Genomic DNA, 23,837 nt, shown 5'->3' with positions numbered 1-23,837 from the left:
CAAGAGATTCCATTCAGGAGATCTACTATCAGAGCCTAAATCTTAACAAATGACTTGTTGGTCAAAGGGAGACCTACCCAAGGTGAATACTGGTGGGTGTTCTTGCTAGGGAGAAAACTGGCAGGGAAATAAGACGTGGAGTGGTGGGAAGCATTTGGAGGACTTCCTCCTTGAGAGACAGAACCTTTAATGCTACTTACTAGTGGCCTCAAGTATGCCAGGAAGGGAGTTTCACCCAAGCTTTTCTCATTAGGACCCATATTTTCTTCTCCACTAGATCTGTTTCCTGGGTTGATCGAGGATCTGCTGACCTATTAAGGGCCATGATTGGTGGGGAGGGATCAGCACAGCCATCTTTAACTTCAGTGGGTTTGAGGATCACTTGATATTGCTAAAAGTTTAGGTTTCCAGGACCATCATCAGGATTCCTGATTCATCATATACAGAATAAGCCCAGAAATCTGTATTTTTAGTTCAAATTTAACACAAGCTTTTTTTTTATAAGCAAACATTGCAAAAGAAAAAAACTATAAAATCTAAGACACCACATATTTGCCCTCTAAGATAGAGTCAAATCTGCCCAATGGGAGAAGCGTGAGAGAGGATACTCAAACATAGCTGTGCTTCTGTTTCTGCTCTTGTCCTCCTTTATGATCCTAACACTAAATCTGACCAGTTCCACCAAGTGGAATTCTGTGCTTAACTTTTAAGGTGAAGTTTGCGGGGGGAAGTTTGGTGAAGAGTGGCACAAACCCCTTGCAAAATCTGGTGAAAGCATAATGATCTTTTTTTTTTTTTCTAGAAAGCACAATGATCTTACATCCATGCATGGATTCCTTTGACAAAGGAGAGAGGGGAGATAGGCAATCCTAGTCAGCAGTCTTGTAGTCTTCTCACATCTCAAGTGAGAAATCTTGCCCGTGACAAGAATTGCTCAGGCTCCTCAATATGGCTCCTTGTAGCTATAGAGAGTAGAAGCCCCTAGGGGATGAGTCAGAATTTATGCAGGCGCCTATACAATCTGTCATGTGGTTTCTATATTATCATAAAAGTTGATCCTAAGTTTTAGCTGCCCTGCTAGGCTGTGTCTTTCTCTCTAGTTTGCAACATGAAAGGCCAAGAGGCACTTCATTCCTTTGATACCCAGAGCTCCAGGAAACTTTAAAGAACAGATCTCTCCCACATCTTACCAAATAGCTTGTGTCTACCAATGAGTTATATGCAGGCCAATAAAGCAGACAGTGCCAGGAGCATCGTCAGTGTGGTCAGCCGCACAGAGGAACATGATCTTAAGCTCTGCCCCAGACCCTGAGCCTGAGTCAGCTACTTTTGGAGGACTAAACTATGCTTGAAACTACTACAAGCATCTTTTCCAGACCTTTTCGCCAGGGTCAGGTACAGAGCCTTAGAAAGAAAATCCTTATTGCTACGTTGGGTGATTCTCTGTGTTTTAGAGTCCTGCTGATACCAAAATCAGTTTCCTTCTGGTAAGAAATGAGACACGTATTTTGAACTATCAAACTCATTCCTGCTCATCCTCTGTATTCGGCAGGTTTAAACATCAGATTCTCTAGTACTGATATCACTGATGAATTGAAACATGTCCAATGCCTTTAGCTAGAGCACACTTGGAGGGAGTAATATCACATCCTAATGTTACAGTGTTTTTAGGATAATCATCATAAGTGTTGTTATTTATATATCTCTGTTGCTAGGAAGCTTAGCTGAAGTACCACAAGTTACTAATTTTGTTTCTGATAGCCACACATCAAAGGCCACATTCAGCCATATGCTCATGCATGTGCTATGTGCCTGGGTTTATTTCTCTTGTTGTGTTTTCGGATTATCCCACCTAAATAGCTGTGCGTAGCATTTCCCAGATTCCATTTAATCATCAACAGCAGAAAGTCTTCTCTCCCAGGAGGGTCTAATACAGAAAAGCAGCATTACCTCAGAGTATATACGGATAACCTCAGATTTGATGTTATCGCTAACTAATAACTATTATTATTTGTACTTATATTGTACATGATCATTTAAAATGGACTTCTCTATTTTTTCTCCCATTTGGTCTTTAATTAAGCTTCTACCAGAAGCTGTAGATACTCCTATCATTCCAACTTTCCAGATGCCAAAACTATGGACTCACAATACAGCAATGATAAAAGATGATATAAACTGTACATCCAATGTGGACAACCACTGGGGGCACCTGGGCGGCTCAGTTGGTTAAGTGTCCAGCCATTGGTCTCAGCTCAGGTCTTGTTCTCAGGGCTGTGAGTTCAAGTCCCACACTGGGCTCCATGCTAGGTGTGGAGCCTATTTAAAAAATGTATCTATATGGACAATCGTTGAGATTTGAATGCGGGTCTGTCTGACTCCAAGTCCAGTTCGTTCCATGTTTAAATTTCCTGAAATTCTGCAAATCAAACAGTGGTGTTGTTGCTCATGGTAAGCCACAGTGATTGGACAATTCATAGAACCACGTGGCTAACGCCCTGTACTGTCATATTAAGACCTGGCCACATACACTGTGAGCTCGCTTCCATACCAAGCTGATGTCATGAGATGTTTTAATCACTACTTTCTTCTTCTTTGATGTCTTCTTGTTGGCAATGGTATAGCCATTTGTTACGCACCCAATTAAGTCAGCAGTCTTGTAGTCTTTTGTAGAATGTGGAAACTTCTCGTTTTATGTCTTGTGACTCTGCTTCATGGAGCCGCCAAGAGATATGGTGGAAAAGGTTACAGTCACTCCATTTCTCTATTAGCATCTTCTCCTGAGAGCTTATCACTAATTTTGGTGTCAGAGCAATAGTCATTTTGAGGCTTCGTGAAAGCCTACATACTCCCCAGAAATGCAGACAGCCCCCCTGACCTTTGCGGCTGGAGATAATGGCCAAGGCTGAGGCACAGTGACCTTTAGGCCAAGAGTGGGTGGCAGCACTTTTCTTTTCTGTGACATTCTGCTTTTCCCTGTCTGTATTTTTAATTGGAAGCATGGACCATGTGAATCTGCCTGGTTCCCCCATACAGACGCCCTGAACTCTGAATCGAAAGATTGTGTCTGGCTGGCTCTTGTCATAAAGGAGCACTCTCACGGCTAGGCTGGGGGCCGTTACTAATTGCCACAGTTATAGACACAAAGGATATTACGGGTGACCTTTCAAGGCGGTGATGCTGTTAGCAGAACAGGGCCTTCGTACCACCTGGCCCAGCCCATGCTCTGCCTCATATTCATTTTACCCCCATGATCTCATGAGAGGAATCTGGCACTCAGCTTTTTTTTTTTTTTTTTTTTTTCCCAAACGGCATTTTGTATAGTTATTTATTTATTTGTATGGAGAACTCTTACTCTTCAAGGGGAACCACCACCACTGAAGCCATTTCTTTAAGTTCCCTCACAGATTGGTTTCCTCCATGAAACTGTTTGCCACAGGTTCATCCGGCACCTTCGGTTAACCCCCTGCACTGTGGGCAGCTCCAGCCCACGCCAGCGATCTTGTCATTTATTCTCTTTAGCTCCCTATCATTTGAGAACTCTCTAATGTCCCCAGATTACTTTCCACATGCTCATTTCATTCCCTCAGATAGATTTTTGAGTGCCTCCTTACCAAGCAGAAGCTGGCCACCAGAACCTCCTGAGCACCCCCTCTGTGTTGGGGCCTGTGGTGCTTTTCACAGAGTTTCATTTAATCCTCACAACACACCTGGGAGGGAGGCATTGCCCTCCTTGTTTTACACCCGAGAGACTGGAACTTATTTACACCATGCACGTTATAAACTTGCTAAGCGTCACCTGAGACTAGTAAGTGGGGGAGCCATGCTGCTGTGCAGCTCTCCTGTGCCAAGGCAGGATGCCAGCCACGGACACCGGTGGGGGACAGCTGGGGGACAGTCCCCAAATACAGATCGCATTGCTTGTGTAGCGTGCTCTCCGCAGCACCAGGCACATGGTTGGTGTTCCTTAAGAACGCCCATGATGGTGTTCTTAAACTCTTCTGCTGAATTATACAGGGACAAGCTCCCAGCCCCCCTGACTGAGGCTTAAGCACTAGTGTATAGCAGGGACAGGGGTCCCTCTGACAAAGCCTGATGGGGATTGTGAGGTGGGAAAACATGTCACAATAATGTTGCTCCTTCATTGGTTCACTCAGTACCTCACCAGAGCCCACAGGAAATATGGCAGGGTCTTGGCCCTCAAGAGTTGACACATTATCAAGAAACAATTCCTCCTCCTTCAGAACCATCCAGTGATCCAGAACAAGACTTGGATAATCTAACAGATTCCAGGGATAGGCTGCAGACATTATTAGAGAACTTAGATCTGGTTGGCACCGTGACATTTTGACCAAAAAGGAAGGAGAGAGGAAAACAGTAGTGAGGGGGAAAAAAATACACACACACACAGAGAGCCATAAACCAAAGCCACTGAATGTCCTTAATAAGGGAAAACTTACAGAATGCCAAGATTTATTTCCTCCCCCTATTTGAAATTGCTTTTTATGTTCAGAAAATTCAGAGTAGGAGACAGTGGTTTTCTCTTACTTTGAGCTGTGTGCTTTGGATAGCCTGGGACCCAGACCACCCCAATCGTTGGTATCTCGAACTTTCCCCCACCGTCCAGGCACATGGCTGCTCCAGGCTCAGGCCGCTGAGGCCTTTCACACACACATGTGAAGGGGCCCTGGTGTGTCAGGTACAGAACGTCATGCCTTCTTCCTGGGGGGGAAGGGGTGGTGTATAAGGGGGATGGCACTTCCCTGGTGGTAGGATTGGCACCTAAAATTGTCGAAGGGTGTGACAAGTCACCGACTTCTTCGAAGAACACTGTGCTTTTATACTCTATCAGTTTTTGAAATCTGGCTCCTGCTCGTAAATCGTTGCGTAACCACATCAAGGATTAGGTAGGAGGGTTTTTGTATTTATATGTATGTGGGCATTGTTGTTCCGAGGAGTCCAGCAGTGGACTAGTGGGGAAGCTTGGTCCACTGTGCAGAGCACTTAGGAGACCTGACAACAGCAATATGTTACCTCTTTTGTTTGTACTGCAACTTCACACCCACTCGCTCAGCAACAGACTGAATGAAATGTGCTCCGGTGCTTTGTGTGTGTGTGGGGGGGGAGAATGAAAATAATGGCCATTCAGGCAAAATAAAGCTTTCTAGTGCTTTTCAGGAAGCAGCCTTGTCTTCACTGTTGTCCTGGCGTTCACGTAATGGCCTGATCCTTGTCCTTCATCGATATACACCCAAAGCAAGGAAGACATCTCACCCTGCACCTGAACAGGTGCATGCTCTTCAAGTCATCAACAGGGAAGGCATGGAGGGGTCTGGGAGAGCTGCTGGACCAGGTATCCAGAGGGTGTGTGAGGAGAGGGCTTCCTGCTGGGAGCGAAGACAGCGGACAGGTGACGTAGGTGACAGGAAGGGGCTTGTTAGGAAATTAGCTTTGGAAATTAGGTTCTGGGGCCCCTGGGTGGCTCAGTGGTTGAGCATCTGCTTTTGGCTCAGGTCATAACCCCAGGGTCCAGGATCGAGTCCCTCATTGAGCTCTCTGAAGGGAGCCTGCTTCTCCCTCTGCCTATGTCTCTACCTTCTGTGTGTCTCTCATGAATAAATAAATAAAATCTTTAAAAAAGAAAAACTAGGTTCTGACAAGATCTTGAGAAGGGGAAAACATGCTTTTCACTGTTAGCCCTGTCACTTGGCCCGCTGATCAGATATGTAACTACGGCCTAGGTGTGACACCAAAGTGTCTCTTATATATTATGTAATCCTCACAAAAACCTCTACGGAAAATGTTGTCATAACATTTTAGATATGAGGAACCTAGAGTCTAGAGCAATCAGGTCACCTCCCCAGAGACATTCACCTGGGAAGTGGTGGGGTCAGGATTCAGATCCCAATACCATCTGACCCCACACACCAACATTTTAAACACCACCCTAGGATCCTCAGAATCAAATTGTCCAGGCTTATAAATGAGAGGAAATGACACCTGCATAAAGATGGGAATTTCAGGGAGGGTTACTTTGAGAACCTTGAGTGGGTTGTCCCAAGTTCATTTGACAGCTCGTCTTTATGATAGGACTGGGGGGGGGGGGTGGCTGCATGTTATATCAATTAATCCACCTGTGAGGGGCAGAATGAATGAGGTCATCAGCCTGGGTTCAGGGCAAAATATCCTCTAAACCAGCTCAGGAAACACAGACTGTTCCCTGTTCCGCCCTGGGTGTTGCTAACTTAAGTGCTTAGCTCTATGCCATGCTCATTAAAATCAGTGCTGGGCTGGAAAGGTCATCGAGGTCCTCCCAACAATAAGATTTTCTGTTCCCACGTCTCTCTAGGCAGCCCTCTGCATGGTGACTTCTACTGAGCCTCTTATTTCTATTTGTCTCAATGACAGGAAACCCACTGGAGCCACAGAGGCTATTGGTACCCCACTTCACCTGCCCTAAAAATGTTCCTGCCTTTGTGTGTACCATGCCTCCTGCCCTCTTCTGAGTCTGTCCCCATCCCACTGACTCTTCTAGGTTCAGTTGAAATCTGAAGATCCCACTTGACTCTTAGGAGTGCCATACTCAGAGACGTTGCAATGGTAGCTGGAAGGCAGTCACTGTAGGAGTATGTACACAAGATTGGCAAGCACTCCAAATCAGGCTATTGTGGTTGTTGTTTTGAGAGCTAGTGTACCCAGCACATCACTGCTCATATCCAATGCCCTACCACCCATTTGACCTCAGCTATTTAATACCCCACACACCATTGTTTTGTCATGTGTCCATGCATGCCTCTCTACAGAGACTGTAGGGTCATCAAATTCTTTTTTTTTTTTCTTTAAGATTTTATTTATTCATGAGAGAAAGGTAGAGACACAGGCAGAGGGAGAAATAGGCTCCCTACAGGGAGCCTGATGCAAGACTCGATCCCTGGACCCCAGGATCACAACCTGAGCCAAAGGCAGACGCTCAACCACTGAGCCACCCAGGCACACCAGGTCATCAAATCCTTTGTAGCTCTGCAGCACCATGATGGTACCTTATGAGTCCCAGGTAGTAAGCACTGTCTAGTATCTATCAGTGTTGTTTATTTCATTCCTTGGGTGTACTTTTTTCTATCCAATTGGTTGAATGTAGATCTTTTAAATAGCCAATTGCCATTTGTTCTTGTAAACCATTCATTCATACCAAGGAGCATTTGCTGTGTGCCAGACTCGAGTTCAAAAGGCAGAATCTTTAGTGGTAAGTGCGATAGGAGGTCTCTGCCCCATAGGGAGCTCACATTTTAGTGAAGAGAGATTGAAAATAAACAAGCAGACAAATTAATAAATAAATTAGATGCTGTCTGGTAGCAATAAAAGGATAACCTAGGGGTACCTGGGTGGCTCAGTCAATTAAGCATCCCACTCTTGATTTTGGCTCAGGTCATGATCTCAGGGTCGTGGGCTGGAGGCCCATATCAGGTTCCATAAGCAGCAGGCGGGGGTCGGGGTGAGGGTGGTCTGCCCAAGTTTCTCCCACTCCCTCTGCCCCATCCCCAAATAAATAAATAAATCTTTAAAAAAATAAATAACCTAGAAGGATGGAATAGAGAAACTGGGAATTGGGTGGTATGTAGTCTCAGATTGGGACATGTATTAGTTTCCTATTGCTGCTGTAAGAAATTATCACAAGTTTTTGGCTTAAAACAATACAAATTTTTTATCTTAACAGTTTTAGAGATCAAAAGTCTAAAATGAGTTGGCAGAACTGTGTTCCTTCTGGAGGCTCATTTCTTCCCTATTGCAGCTTCTGGAGTCTGTGTGCACTCCTTGGCTCTTGACTCTACCTTTCTTTGCCTTCTGCTTGTGTTGTCACATCTCTGACTTTGTCTTTTTTGCTCCCTTCTTTTCCTTATAAAGACCACTCACCTGCCTGGATAATCTGGGATAATCTGCCCGTCTTAAAATCCTTAACTTAATCATATCTATAAAGTTCCCTTTGCTATGTAAGGTGGATAATCTTTTTTTTTTTTTTTAAGGTGGATAATCTAACAGATTCCAGGGATAGGCTGTAGACATTATTAGGGGACATCATTGTGCCTGCTGAGGGAAGCCTCCTTGAGGAGGTTACATTTGAGATGACACCCAAATAACAAAAACATATGAGGGAAAAGTATTCCAGAGAGAGAGAACAACAGCCTGCAAAGATCATGAGTCTGACCTGAGCCTGGAGTTTCTGAAGAAGGTTCCAGCTCACTGGAGTGAGCAACCAGAAGGAGGCCAGAGAGGTAGGCAGGCCCCAGGTACCTCAGCATCATGGGGGCAAGAATGGGAGCATGAATTTCATTCTGAGTGTGATAGAGAACTGTCAGAGGACTCAGGAGTTGTGTTGTTCACTGGGTTGATCCATATTTCAATGGAAACGACTTCTCTGGCAATTGTCTAAAGCAATGCTGGCCAGTAGAAATATAATGCAATCCACATTTGTCATTTTAAATGTTCTGGTAGCTACATTTTAAAAAGTAAAAAGAAACAGGGAAAGTTAATAAGACATTTAATTAGCCTCATATATCCGAAATATTATCGTTTCAACATGTAATCAATATAAATAACATAATAATGAGATATTTTACCTTATTTTTTTTTAAGTAGCATGTCTTCAACATCTGATGTGTGTTTTATGCTTAAAGCACATCTCAGTTGTTACTAGCCACATTTCAAATGCTCTATAGCCGCCTGTGGTCTGTGGCCACCATTTTGGACACTACACATCTGGACATGGTCCTCAGAGTCCAGTGCAAAGTCTACTCAGGGAGTGTTTGAAAAAGCAATCAACAGTGGGGTGTCACAGAGAATATGGGGCACATGTCACTGCCATTAGCCATTCCCAACTTCAGAGGCTCTGAGTAGGCCACAGGAAGTGAAGAAAAGAATAGATACTAGAAAGGATTGTGTCCCCTGGTAGGGCCGGTGGGGCTAGGTCCATTCTGAGTGGACTCTTCCCTGGCTGGAACCTCCAAGGAACAGAAATCTCTATCCATTTGATTGGTCCTTAGGTGTGCCTCTTTGTCTACCCTTCATTACTTTAATCCCCTGAGGGCATTTTAGCCAAAACCAGACTTTTCCCATTTCTTTATAGACAGAGCCATTTATTCAACTCATTATACCAATATTACTGAAAACAAGGGCAGAGGTCAAGAACAAAAAAAATTCAATGAAGCAATGAGAGGGTATCAGTTGCTAGGGCAAGCTATACCAGGCACTCCCATGCTCTCTTGTGCTCTCACAGTGACCACCCAGTCCCTGATATTAACCATAAAAGTCTAGCCCAAAAAGCTTAGTACAAAAAGAACACTATGTATATCCATTTAGATTTTTTACAGTGATATTAAATTAAAAGGGTTTATGAAACAGAAAATAAAGATCTGAATTAAAAATGTAGGTCATGGTGGTTACATAAAGGCCAGCTTATGAGAAGCTTATTCAACACTGCACAAGACAGTAAAAATAACAGCAACATTTATTAGAATATCCTACTTAGAGCCAGTGATCTGTACAACACTGCTTTCAGGAAAAAGGATGGCACTGAGTTCCCTTCTGATGGTGGATTCAGTGGGCAGGTACCTCGACCCTGACATCCAGGCTCTGGATACCAGCAGCACCATCAAAAGACAGTTTGGCCATTTTGACACATAGGGACAAAAGCTCTCATGTGCAAGGACAAAGGTGCCTTCAGTGAGTACTTTGGGACTTCAGTGCAGCAGTCAAATTACCAGTGGCTCTAATTAGTGTGCATGCAATCTGGAGCAATCTATATCTGCATTCCAAAAAGAGGTGGGATGTTTCCCTGTGATATCACATTAGCACAAGCCCTTCTTGGATGAGTTTTCCAAAATCCTAAGGACATGATGGTGTGGGGGAGAAGCCACCATGACAGGAGCCTGTTGCCTCGAAAAATGGCGGCGATCTTCACAATCAGTTGATCAACGAATATTTATGTAATACCTATAAAGTACTACAATCCGGAGGGACTTAAGCAGCACGAGGTGCCTAGTTTCCAGGGACTTAAGACCTAGTGGAAGAAAAGATAGCTGTGAGATAATAAATAAGAGTCCGAGGTACCAATGTGGTACCCAGGGTCAGGTTCTGGCCTGAGAATCAGTAGGTCTGACTTCTACGATTAACTCAGCCCCTTTTGAGTGCTACTATCTTCAGACTAGTCATCACCTTGCAGGGGCAATGGCTACTAGATCACTCAAGACCCATTTCCTTGGGACAAGCCACCTTACCTCTTTGGACCTTGGATCTTCTCCTAGAAATCAAGAGGGTTTGAATGGATTATGATGGTGGCAATAATAGTAATAGCTCCACAGAGTAAGGTCTAACTTTGTGCTCATAATTGTGCTCTGTAGTTTTCGTAAATTAACTAGGGGATGGGTTCTGCTTTTCCCAACTTATAGATGAGAATACTGAGACTTAGCTTAAGGAACTTACCCCAAGCCAAAGAGCACTGACTAATGCAGAACTGAGATTCAATACCAAGCCTTTGAGTCTGTCATGTTTGGAATCTAAATGCCCTGCAGGCCACCACAGTCATCACATTCTGTAGTCCTGGGACCTGAAAGAATCATGGGAAGATTACTTGGGGGACTTACAAAGGGAAAACTGATTGAAGAAACCATGTTGTGGTAAAACATGGACCAGATATAAGCAGAGCCTCAGATGGAGACAGCCACCCCCTACCCCATTATCTGTGGATTGGAGAATTCAGACCCCCTTGCCCCAGAACACCATGATGCTGGAATTCTCTCTCTCTCTCTCTCTCTCTCTCTCTGGGATATACTCATCAACCAGTGCTGCTGTCTCAGTTTGCATGGAGGCAATACCGGGCCATTCAGCAGGACAGGCCCACAGCAGGTAGGGTCACCAGAAAGGGACTCCAGGGCTGCTACACAAAAACAAGTGTCACCTTTTCAACCTTTTCATTTCACACAAGCTCAGCCACAGGTGGAGGAGCTGTGAATTTCACTTTAGCCGTCATGTTTAGTGAGGACACACACGCACGCACACACATACACACACACAGATTGGCACCCACAAAGGCTTCACTTTGAGACAAGGGTGGGTTCGGTTTCCTTCACTTACACAACTGATGCCGCCCAGGGACACTTTGGTTTAGATGGCTCATTAGCCACAAACTGTTTCGTTATGTGTTGCCCAGTTACGTTGGCTTCCTGCACATTCTCTTGAGCAGATAGTTTATCTCCTTATCTCAGAGAATTGTTTCCCCAAGTAGCCCCTGAGTCCGTAACTTTGATACCATCAAGGCAAGAAGGCATTAAACCACCCTTTTTGTAATTATTTCAGTCGTACCTTTTCATGTCTGCTTCATGAAAAGATGATGTGGTTAGATTCCAGCTGGGCCTTGCTGAGTGTATCATGTATGCCTGGGGTTACCCGCACGGTCACGTGGCTTACCTTCCTCTGCAGCGGGGTGATCTTATCTTCCTTGCTGCACCTCACCAGAGAGCATCCAGCTCCTTTCAGCTTCTGTGTGTGTGTGTGTCTGTGCACACTCGTGTGCATTCAGGTATTCATGGAGGTCTGTTCACAGCAGCAGCTTGTAAAGTGACACTTCACCATCCATCTATAACGAGGCCTTGGATCTCCTCTTAGAAAGGAACACCTTTGATGGCTGTCCACTTGGGAATTTGGAACAAAGTTTTCCTTAAGCAGACCTATTTCTATTTGATTTAAGCTGGTACTTCTGTTTTTCCCCTCTGTGTGCCAGGACTCGAGCTAGCTACTTTGGGTACAAAGGTGAATATGATTGAGCCACTGTCCTGGAGAGATTTTCAGTGTAGCCATAGAGAAAACATGATCCCAGATAGCTAGGATTCAACACAGGAAGGGCCAAGAAGTGCCATAAGTGTAGTTCTGCGGGAAAACTGGTAAGGGGGTCAGGGAGGAAAGGGCCAGGGGAGGCTGTGAAAAGAAGCAGGCATTTAAAATCCATATTTAAAGTCAAGTACAAGTTTTCTAGTTAAAGAGGGAAAAATATTCCCAGCAGAGGGAATAGCAAAAGAAAGAATGAAGATGTGGACACATAGGCTATGTTTAGAATGGCTTGAGTAGAGCAGATATCTAAGGGTGAGGCTATAGAAAGGTGGGCTGACCCGGTGAGAGCGGGACTGTGCATTGTCCTGGGATGCTTAGCACTTGGGATAGCATCCTGGGATCTTTAGCGTTAAGCGTTTTTAGCACTTAGTGTCATGAGATCATTAGCCTTAAGATTTAAAACCCAATGAGTGCACCGGAGACCCCAGGAAAATCAGGAGGAGCCCTTCCAGGACCTTACCAAAATGAAGACCTTGGCCTTCCCCGCAGACGGGGCCATTCCTGTGAGTCTCTCCCTGGGTCTGACTCAGCCTGTGGCTTTCCTTTCACAGGTGATTTAACCTTCCTGGTACCTGGCTTGCCACGGCCAGAGCATGACTCTTTGAAGTGTCCTTGACTCCTGCTGACACCTTGAAAGACACATGGGAAGAATTGCTTTTATATCTCATGTGGCTCTTGGGAAGCCAATGGACGCTTACCATGACCCCCTCAGGGACAGTAGGAACAGTTGTCAGTTTGGGTGGTGGCAGTACAGTGTTGCCAGGCGGGAGGAAGTGCTCTGTGCCTGGGAGACTTAGAACTCGTGTTCTTACACAAGCTCTGCCCCTCCCAGGCTGAGTGACCTTGCACACATGCTTTCTGTCTAGCTTCCAACAGACTCGTCTGTAAAATGAAGAGCTGGACTCCATGGCTTCCTGCCTTGTCTGATTGTGCCTTATCTCTTTAATTTTTAAGAACTCAGGAGTGTTCTATGATGGAAGAGTCTGACCAGGAAGTGTTTCATCTTAATAAGGGGCCTCTGGGAGTTTCAGGCCTTGGACAAGGGGAAAGAAAAATCACCCAGAGGCCCAGTGAGGATGCTGCTTCTTCCATCTGCTAGCAGTGAAACAGAGACGGAGGGAATCCGAACCCACCTTCCTGCCTGAGTAGTCCTTGGGTGCAGAGGTTTGGAGCATACACCTGGGAACGGGGCTCCCGGAGCAAAGCAGTAGCAGCAGGCGGAGTGACAGGGAGGTGGCTGCAGCATGCAGTTAAAGAACCCACGGCTCAGGGACGCCTGGGTGGCTCAGCAGCTGAGCGTCTGCCTTTGGCTCAGGACAAGAATAGGACTTTGCATGGCTCTCAGAGGAACCAACTCAGATCAAGTGTTTAGCACTCTGCCTGATGTGTAGTAGGTACCCCATAAATGACAGCTTTAAAAAGAATCTAGTATTATTAATGTCTAGAAAAGTCAGTTAGGGCCAGAACGTCAAGGCTCCTTTCTGCCAACGCAAGGAATTTGGACTTTGTCCTGCAGCCAGCAGGCAGCCGTTGACAGTACTCCAGCTGGGAATAGGATTAAAGAAATAGATGTTTGGGGAAATGTCCACCTGTCGTCAATTTGGGGTGCATCGGAAGGAAGAAAGAATGTTGGTGTGCAGGCTCCAGTGGTGTCCGGGCGAAATGGATGAGGGCCCAGAGAGGTAGCGGAGAGAATGGGGTGGAAAAACAGAATCAGGAAGATGGCTGAGGAGCATGGAATGGATGCTGGGCTGGGAGGCAGTGGACAAAATGAAGGAGGATACACCAAAGCCGGCATTGGCCCAAAGTGGGGTGTGCTGGCCTCTGTCCTGGGGGTCTGCGGTCATCTTTTTCCGGGGCCCCGAAACTGTTGCTTTTTTGGCACATTGATGGGTTTGCACATTTGTATCCCGCTCTGCCCACAGAGGGTTCCAGATGGTTTTGTACCTGACAGAGGGTGTGGTATCAGGAAAAATGAACTGAAACAATAATGACCGAAGGAAGGAGGAGAGAGAAAATAGAGTAGCAGAGTGAAGAATGAGGAAGAAAAATGACGGACAAAACGGGGATGGCGGTGGGGGCATCAGTCCCACTGCATGGACTCTCCGCCTTAGAACTCAGATTCTGTTATTTCCAATCCACCCCCTTTCTGAGGGAAGACTCCCTCCCAAAGGGACAGAAAAACCAGGTTCTTTGACCTCTTTTCTAACTTCCAGAATAACAGTGGGGTATTTCTCAATGGTATTTTTAATCTTCCTTTTCTTTGTAATGGAAGAAGCAAGGGCAGGTGCCTCCTTCTCCAGAAGCAGTACAAGTCCCAGGAAAGGATGAGAAAGAGGGAGGGAGTGAGGGGGGGAAAGAGAGCAAGAGAGACCAAGGGGAAAGGAGAGAGAACCCATCGTCTAGGCACTGCCAGGTGACCTGCTGGTAGATGGCGGTGGCAGCGGCTGCCACAGAACCATCCAGCTTGTGGCTTTGCTTCCTCTTTCTTTTTCCCCTGTAGCACAGAGTCACTCAGCCCTAGATTCCTCAGGGTTTCAGAACCGAGAGGTCTATGAGGGCATCTTGCGATGCCTGAGGCCCCTGAGAGCGTTCACAACTGCCACAGAATGTGGCATCTCTGGGCCAGCATTCTGGCTGCAGATGGAGTCAGCTGCTGGGTGGCACAGGGAGCAAACAAGAAAAAAGTTGTTTCCTGCAGGTCTCTGCTGAAAATGCTAACGGAGAGTCACTCAACACTCGGTAAGTGCAGGGAACATTCTTGTTCTCAATGCCCAAATTTCTCTCTGGCTTCCGTAAGGTATTGTTATCGAGGAAGAAGGTGGTATTATCGCCACCTCCCTCCCCGTGTGGTGTGACAGCACAGAGATAGTTATCTCTACACCTAAGTCAACATTGCTTTTTTTGGGGTAACAGCTTTCAAAAAACCATCGACTGGGCTCCAGCTGGTCAGGGCAGTTACCACAGAGCGAAAAGGCAGGATGCTTTGTCAAGCAGGCAGGCTGCAGGCCACGGATGCAGGCTTCGGGAGATAGTGAACGCATCTTCTCTTTGTCACAGACCAGAGTCTATACCCACCCATTCCTGGGAGTGGAGAGAGAGGGGCTGGGTGAGAAGTGTGCTGGTTAACCCAGAGCTCCTTTCATGCTCTCCTCTGCCAGGCTGGCAATGAGTGGACACGCGCAGGGTCCCTTTAGGGAGAAGAAAACAGCTTAGCAAACATCTAGCTGTCATGATCTTCTTCCTAATGGGAACCCTGAGGCTGAACGAACTTGCCCAAGGTCAAACCCCACTGCAGCTTAAAGCTACAACAGGATTCAAGGTGTCATGGCTCTGAGGTGTTCAGGGACTTCTTGGTTAAGTGCAAAAGAGCCTGGCTTTGCAGCCAAATGGCCCTGGACCAAAACCAGCCTAAGGACCTGGGAGATTCTGTTTTTACCCAACCCTGTGCCAGGCCCTCAGTGCCCCTAGGGCTGCTACAGAGCCCCCTGAGATGGATGTTGAGGACTTCTAGATGAGAGAGCAAGACACTTGGAGCCAATGAATTGCAGAGACAGGCACCTTTTCCTTCCCCCAATAAGTACACTCTCTTAGGCTTAAATGGACTGCCCCACAGTGGGACTGCCAAAAGAAACTAAGCCCCCCATATTATGGCAACAGTTGGCAACAGCAATCCCCAGTGAGTAGGGTTTACCTTGGAAACAGTTCTAATTGCTGCTGCAGCCTGGGCCTTCCTCTACCTACAGGGAGCCATCTCAGGGCAGGCTCTACATGCTTAGCCCCCTTCCCACTGTCACAGCTCACATCCCTTGGATGGCCCCCCGCAGGGAGGACTCTCCTGCCCGAACCTGTGCCAGCCTGCTAACCACAACAGACTCTTAGTTCACCTTCTTCCAGTCTAGGAATCTTCCTTCTTTATTTACTTTATAAAATGTTTTCATTTAATCAGTCAAGCAGCAAAAATGTCAGAGTACCTCTTGGATGCCAGCCTCCATATAAACCACTGCCAGCGATATAAAGATATATGTAGTCATCCCTGTATGGGATTTTTTCCTCCTGTACTTCTAGTACTTCTAAGAGCCCAGGACAGAGTCACTTCGTTTCATAGCACCAGGAGGGCATCCTTTTCCTTGTCTCCTATGGAGCTGAGCTCCCAACAGGTACCAATTTCATGGAATACCATGAATGGTGCTCCCTGGCATTGTGAAATCACTGTACAGACAAAGAGTCCTCTCTGCCACACGTGCTGTGTAGATGTTTGAGGATATAATGGTGGGTAAATGTGCAATCACCAAAGTCAGGCAGATTAGATTCAAATTTGGGCTCTGGTATCTATCAACTATGTGGCTTTGGGTCATAAGATTTCTATGAGCTCCTGATGAGATAGTAATTGTATTAATTTTTAGGGTGGCTTGATAAATTAAATTAAAAATACAAGTAGATTTTTCATTGAGGCACATAAAGGGTCAATACATATTAGCAATTATTATTATCATTATCATTAATATAATTATTGCTTAGTCTTACTGTCATTGTGTTCATTAAAGGTAGGTATACTATGCTGACAATGCCCAACAACATAAGCACTTAATAAATATGTGCTGGATGAATGTTTTCAAGGATGGTCAGGTGGGGAACCAAATGCTCTCTTGCAAGAAAAAAGGAAGAAAAATTGTCTGGGGAAACTGAATTAGAACCAGAAGACACTGAGCTTTTTAATGTGGTTTTGGTTAAAACGTGTTCTCTGGGAACTGAAAGCAGAGAGGGAAATCTTGACCTGGCCACACTTTTGACACCTTCAAATATGAGGCTGTTGTATCTGGTGTGAGTGGGGTTATTTATGAACAGACTGCTGTTCCCCCCTCTACTTGGCCCCCATGCTTCTCTTCTAAAGAAAAACTCCAGAAGGACAGGCTTTAGGTCTGTAGTCTTCAGGCCAAATTTCATCCTGCACAGATAAGGTCTCCATGGCCAACACAGGGCAACTGGTCAGCCAGGCCCTGGGACCTGCCACCTTTCTGCTTGGACAGCACACCCTGGTGGTGGGGCAGGTGTCAGGATGTTCCCTCTTTCCCAAGACAGACATCTGGGTGTTTAGAAACAGCTGAATAGCTTTCTCTTTTTTCTCGTGATGTTCCAGATGCTTGATGCTATGCAGTTATAGCCAGGGTAAAATCTCACACCCAGACCCTGTCTTGACCAGCCTGTGTTCAAGTGTTAAGGGCAAGATGAAGGTCTAGGACTCTACAGGCCAGGCCAGTCTTAAATTAATAGGTAGGGACCCAGGGTGAGTTGACAGGAAATGAAAATAGCCCCTTTGTGTTCTAGGGTTGTTGGTAGATTACTCAAACAGAGGGTTGTGGTCCCAGAGGAACAGTGTGCTAGGGAGATAGATTGCATCAGAGGAGATAGCAGGGTAGCAAACCCAGATCATCCCATAGCCTATGAAGATCTACTCAGATCTTTGAGTAGAGAAGAAAATCTCTATTCAGAGAAGAGCCAGGAAGCCAAATCTTGAAAAATTTGGAGGGTCAGCTGTGTTCCACTTCACATTATATGGCCTAGGATTTTTGATCATAAGGTCCGTTCTGGAGCATTCATAGACATTTCTTCTGCCAACCCCTGTGCTAGGAAACAAGGTCAGAAAGATGAGGCATCCTTGTCCTTCAGGATGTACCTTCACAATGCCAAATGCCTGAATACAAAGTGAGCAGCTGGTTGCTTCCAAAGGTTTCCAGATATCTCAGTTTTCGGCATCATGAGAGGAAACCATCAGATGCTGGCTTGTTTGATAGGACCCTCTGTGATTTTAAAGCATTACAATGAGGGCTATACCCCTAGTTAGCTCTTTAGAGGAGTAAATGGTGTTCTGTTCCTAACTCTGTGGTCAACTGGAAACCATGGGCAAGGGTACAGGCCAGCATGAGATACGACGTAGGGTGGGTGCACCTCCACACTCCAGACAGGCTCCCCACGGAAGCCAAGAAATGAGGTCACTGTTTTCTGCTTTGTTTTTCCCATGTTAAACTTGTAGTACCTGCTACCAAGCCTATGTTGACGTGTGGCTACCAAGCCTGTGTTGACGTGTACAAGGAGGGATGGGGCTGGCAGAGTGTAGTGCCCATTGATTGATATATGTGCATCCTTGCTGTTGTGTAACTAATATAGCCCCACCTGGAGAGGAGTGTGTTAGCCAAGCTTCATCCCACATCTGGAATCACCTCCATCAGACAGGTTCATTTCTTTTCCCCCTGGTTACTTCATTTTCCTATTTCCATGCATTGACCAATAAATAGGACATACATGTTAGAAAAAGAACAAGGAATATATAGTTTTTGTGATACTAATTCAAGCTGGAAAAATAAGATTGCTGGGCTCTGGCCCAGGATCTGCTCCAAACCTGCCATGTCCCTTAATTGCCCATTGAGGGAGCCTGGGAAAGAGGCAAAGACAAGGTTATAGAGGGTCTGAAAAGTCAAGGTAAGGACTTTGTACTTGATCATGAGCACAGGGAGCCATAGAAGGATTTCTTCAGTAGGGAAGATCCTGGTCAGATTTACCTTTTAGAAGCATCATTGACTGTGGTACATGCAGGGTTTTGAGGTGTTGACTAAGTGGACCACATGGAGGGCCTGGCTGAGGTGAGTGGGGCTGAGAGGGCAGAGGAGGGGAGTCACTGGAGAGTCTATAGGAAATAAACCCTTGAGGACTTAGTGATTGATGAACGTGAGCTATGATAGGATGGGAGACAGAAGGAGCCCCAGCTTTCCTGCTGGGGTTGGATGGAGTGTTTCCAGATAAATGGAGAACCCAGGAGTCAGTACATTAGGCAAGAAGGCCATGAATTTTATTCTGAAAATGCTACATCTAAAGTGCCTACTGGACACGGGGGTGGAAATATTCAGGGAGCCAAAGGAGAGCGAGTCTAAAACTGGGAGGAGAGCTCTGGTTTAGAGATTGACACTGAGGGGTGGGGAGGTTCCTGATTGCCCAGGGGGAGTGTGGAGCTTGGGCCTACCAGCTTGCTGTTGAATGAAACCTGTGGAACTATCATCAGGGGCAGGTGGACCTGGGGGGCCTGTGGCAAAGATGACAAAACAATGGTCAGGGAGGTTCAAGGACAGCCAGTGTAAGCTTTCAAGTCTTGTCATTGTGTCAGTGTGTGAAAAACCAAGAGCAAGACTAAAGTTTCTGTGTTTTGTCTCCTCTCTCAGTCTGCACATAAAGCAAAATGGGCCCGCACAAATTTTTAAGTGGTGTTTCAAGCCACCTGGTAGTGCTCTACACGAGTGTGCCTTTCCCATGGGTTGGCATTGATATGAGCATGATCTGGCTAAATAAGCATCACACCATGTCAACTGTATCTTCAGCTGAATGCCATTTATTTAAAAAAAATTTTTTTAAACCAATCTTGCCTATCAACAGTTATGACCAACATTCAACCATGAGAAATGTACCTATTGATGGACATTTTAAAGAGGTTGGTGTAATGGAATAAATAAGTGATTAAACAACACCGTGGGTATTGGACTGTGCCTTGAGTACCACAGAACTTGACAATCCTTTAGACAAAAATAGATAAGTAGCAGGGAAGCTGTTTGCTTTTTTAAAAAAAGCAAGTTGCATTTCAATGCCAATTTTTGGAGGTAAAAAAAGGATAAGTGAATTTTTTCCTACCTTTGGAGGTGAATCAAATGATGCAGACCAGCCATCTTCTAGGTTGTATCTGAGGATAGTAAACTGAACCAAAGCATCATAGAGATTAAACAGACAGTTCGAGTTTAAGTAAACTACTGAGGAATCTGTGGAAGGAGGTAAGAGTCAGAAGACCTGGGATCAGGTCCCCTCCATCACCACCTCTCTCATTCTCAGGCTCTTCATCTTTGGGGGACAGGGGGATGGTAATCACAGATAGTCATCGATAGGTTATCATGACAATTGTGTATGGAAATTGTTTTGTTATGGGACATGTGTTGGGCACAGGTGGTTTTATTGGCATCTTATCTTGTGGGAAAGACTTCACTTTCCGGTATGTCTCAGGTCCCCAAGGGAGTCTTTCTAAAGAGTACATTTTTGAAACCTTCTTTGGCCTGCACAGTTTTTGCTTACCCTCTCCACTTTACGAATGTCAGAAAGATTATATGATTGACTGATAGAACACCAGCAACCCGGAGAGATATTGTACCACGGCCCAGGGCTATACTTTCCATTTTTATTAAAATTCTTATTAACTTATAGCCCAAGAGCTTTTAAGCCAAGCCTGATCTCCTTTAGGGGCCCTTGATTTGATCAGAAAAATTTGTGTGCAGTGTTCTGGTCCTGCTTTTGTGGAAAGGCAGCAAGACAGCAGCCAAATGTTTTTCTAAAGATAGTAGGGTCCTCTCTGCCTCCCAAACCATTTGCCTTACAACCCTGGCCATGGAGAGATGCACTTGAGGTCTACAATGACAAGCCCACTTCCTGAGTTTAAGGCCTTCCACCCCTTTGAAATTCTACATCTTTCTAGGAAAAATAATTATCAGTTCTTTGTAGCCCAGTGGTGATGAGTTGGTTGGCTCCTCTTCTGAATACAAACATAGTTCTTTTGGGGGAAATTATCCTGCAACGGGTCCTGAGGGAAAATACACCTTCATGAGGTGCAAGGGGAAAAGGGGAACATGAAGGGGACCTTGCCACCAGGGGCTGACTGATAGCATGGTGGAGTAGGCGCCGTCTGGGATGCTGTGCCACTCTTTGCTGTGAACAAAATGACGTTCTCTCAACAAATGCACAGTAGCTCTACATGCGTGGTAGGATCAGGTCCATTGTCTGAGCTCTTGGGTAAGGCTGCATCTCTGTTCTTCCCCCATGGGCTTCATGGTGATTTTTATCCTTCAATTGGTGTTTGCTTAAGTGGCCTCCCTGAATTACTCACATTTATCCTTCCATTAATAGGTAGTCTTAAACTTAATGTCATCACCTTGGTAATCTGCTAAGCTAGAGAGCACCTGAAAATAGCAACTCTCTTAGCAGCTTGCTGAGTAGAAGCCATTTCTTTCCTGACATAAAATGTATCCAGAGCCTTTTTAATTTTCCCTCGTGTTCTTGTTGAGATACGGAACACGCGGTATGGAGGCTGAGATGGGTGATGCCCAGTTCGAAACTAACCTCCTATTTCCAGCATTGCTGACTTAGATTTTATTGCCAAGAATTAATTGGTAATGTGGCTCTGAAAAGCCACTCATGAATGAAAACTTATATCTGAGGCCTCATTTTGTAATCTGCCCAGTATTTTGTACCTTCTTTATGCCTGGAGGAGTAGATATCCAGGCAGAGCCACCTTCTTTGCAATTTCATAAAGTTTAAGGAACTGTTTTTATCCTCTTCTTTCTTTCCTTTATTTATTCTACAAAGGTTCATGGAGCTGTCATTCACTGTGTCCCTGGCACGGTGGTAAGCCTGCTAGAGATAACCAGTGAATATTAGAGAGGGGAACGATCCTCAAGAACAATTAACATGGTTATGGTGCTTGAGGGTTGATGAAGTAGCCCCATAATATCTAATCTTACAACAGCACAGGGCAGTAGGCAGAGGAGGGATTATAATCACTGCCACCTTATAAATGATGAAACTGTTACTCAGGATCATGGGAGCCGCAAATGCTGAAATTCAGACTCAAACCCAAATCTGCTAAACCCCAAGCCATGTTCTGTCAACCACCCTGCCTCCCTGGATCTTAGAATTCTCCCAGGGTATGAGACTTAAACATGTAGTAAGATAGATGACTATGTAAAGAAGTCTGTGATTAAATATCAAATGCATGGTAAATACAGTTGTTGCGAGATTCCAGAAATGGACAAAATCATGGTAGACAAAAAATAATGGAGTAAAAGAGATGGGGCTTGATGGGCCAGTTAGCTAGAGAGAAAGAAGAGGCCTTTAACAAAACAGAAGCTGATTTATCTTTCATGTAAAAGTCTGAGCCTATATGGCAGCTCGGCTACAGGAAGCTGGCATGAACCCAGGCTTCTTCTGCAATTCCTGGGCTTTCCCTTCCCCTGCATGCCCAAGAGGGCTCACCATCTTGTCCATATTCCAGGAAATAGGCTGAAGAGATAGTGACCAAACATCCCATTTTTACCCAGAAGTAGGGGGTTTTCCAGGACATGAGACTCTCAATGCTAAGATAAGGAAAGTCCCTGGCAAACAAAAAGGGGGGTGGGGGGTATTGTCATGCCAGTTCTTCTAGGGCCCCACCTGAAAGTTGTATGCTTCACTTGTAGTTACATCCCATTTGCTAGAACTTAGTCACATGGTCACACCTGGCTGCAAGAGAAGCTAGGAAAAATAATCTTTATTCTGGGTGGCTATGTGCCCTGCTCAAGCCTTCCTGTGGAAGAAGGAGTAATAGCAATTGGGCCATAACTAGCTATCTCTGCCATAAGACAGAAATATTTTTGTTGGTAAAATAATGTTCACAAAAGTTAACAAGCATTTGTGTGACTGCTGGTGCTGTGACAGTAATTGTAGCTCTGCAAATACTGACCCAAAAAGTCAGACTGTGTGCTCTGTGCACAAGCTACTCTATAAGCTGCAAATTCACTCTTTTCCCAACCTGGGATGCATATCTGAGAGTTTTATATGAATGACCTCGGACCCTACCAGCTTATTTAAAAAGTATTAGTCACAAATGCTTCTTGTGACATCCTCACAATTGAGTGCGACCCAGCGATGTGTCCAGACATGGAAATTCAGGTGCATTCTAGGAGGTCATCAGAATGGTTTTGAGTTTAGGAGTCATGAAATGGCACAATGAAAAAGGACTTGAGAAAGATTCATCTGGAGAGGTGAGGTCTTTCACTACTGTATCCCAAAATACCTAATTGAGGGGAGGACACATGCATAGGTTTAGAGTTTAGATATCTAACATTTAGATATTTAAATATTATCAGAGACACGTAACTGTGGGCTTTAAGACCCAGCTGTAGAAGTTAGGAACTCGCCTCAACCCTGTCTTCTGGCAAAGATTATCCATTTAAGTTGCTAATTAGCACCCTAGAGTGGCTTTCAAAAAAAGGTCTGCTGTGTAATATCAACCATCAAGCTGATGTGTCATGGTGGAGTGGGGGTGGGGAACCAGTATATATAGGTGTGGGCAGAGTGGTGAGTGTAATTAATTCTGCACTGCCAGATGTGCCATCCTGCCTCGTTCTGGCTGTGCTAGAGTGAGTATCCCATACAGACCGCTCCTAAGTAGAGTTTTAAATTCACCTTATCAAATGCTCCAGCTTCAAGGAAAGGAAGACTGAATTGGGATAAGAAGGGACCCAAGGAGTGAGAGAAGATATGGCAATGTTTGGAAACCAGTTGTCCAATAGAAGAGAGCCCAGGACACAACTAAGTTGACATTTCCCAGTCTGGTAAAGACCCTTCATCACCTCCTCTATCATCCTAGCCTCATGGGTATTCCCCATCTCCACACTGATGTTACAGGCGTGCGACCATGTGTCGACTTTGAATTATTGTTTCTCTTCTTGATGGCCTAAGATCATTATTATTTTTTTTTTTTAGCAAAATAACTTTACTGTAGGGAATTAATAGATCTCTGTTCCTAAATTGAGGTGTGGTCCCTCATGCCCAAGTAAATCTCAAGTGTTTCGTGAATCAACTAGACTTTTGCCATGTGTTTCTCATCACACTCTAATGCCTCTTTTCTTGTGTACCCTGGAGCTTCCAACTTGAAGAGAATAAACATTCTAAAGGCATTAACATGCTTGTATGAATTAGTAACTTTGAGGAGGGAAAAGCTAAAATGAGATCCAGGCATACTTGCAACAGCTTTACTTGCCTGGAAGTATTTATTTGTCATTTTTGTAAAGGTTTTCAGTCAGCATCAGCCACTGTGATGGTTTCAGAAGCCTGGGAACAATTTTGATTGTGCAGTGATTCAGGGAGTTATTAAGGACAATAAATCTGCA

General features: G+C 45.1%; 1 protein-coding gene and 2 long non-coding RNA genes across 5 annotated transcripts in view; 1 reads left to right on the top strand and 2 right to left on the bottom strand.

Moving 5' to 3' along the window:
* LOC119866909 overlaps positions 1-4,040 on the bottom strand; it is a 53,464-nt gene extending 49,424 nt beyond the window's left edge. For both annotated transcript variants that reach the window (XR_005381732.1, XR_005381731.1), the window contains exon 1: positions 3,800-4,040. This is a non-coding gene — a long non-coding RNA (uncharacterized LOC119866909). The remainder of the gene's footprint in view (positions 1-3,799) is intronic.
* LOC119866906 (RAR related orphan receptor A) overlaps positions 1-23,837 on the top strand; it is a 711,488-nt gene that overhangs the window by 354,492 nt on the left and 333,159 nt on the right. The gene's annotated exons all lie outside the window — the stretch shown is intronic.
* Positions 8,907-12,636, bottom strand: LOC119866908. 2 transcript variants are annotated; one of them, XR_005381730.1, is made up of 4 exons: positions 12,341-12,636; positions 11,461-11,684; positions 10,477-10,600; positions 8,907-10,054 (listed from the first exon to the last, which is right to left on the bottom strand). It is a non-coding gene; the product is annotated as an uncharacterized LOC119866908 (long non-coding RNA). The 2 variants fall into 2 exon arrangements; XR_005381729.1 differs by having other exon boundaries at positions 11,461-12,636.

This window comes from Canis lupus, chromosome 30, assembly GCF_011100685.1.
Source record: "Canis lupus familiaris isolate Mischka breed German Shepherd chromosome 30, alternate assembly UU_Cfam_GSD_1.0, whole genome shotgun sequence".
In the NCBI taxonomy this organism is placed as follows: Eukaryota; Metazoa; Chordata; class Mammalia; order Carnivora; family Canidae; genus Canis; species Canis lupus.
This window is presented reverse-complemented; position numbering and strand designations above follow the sequence as displayed.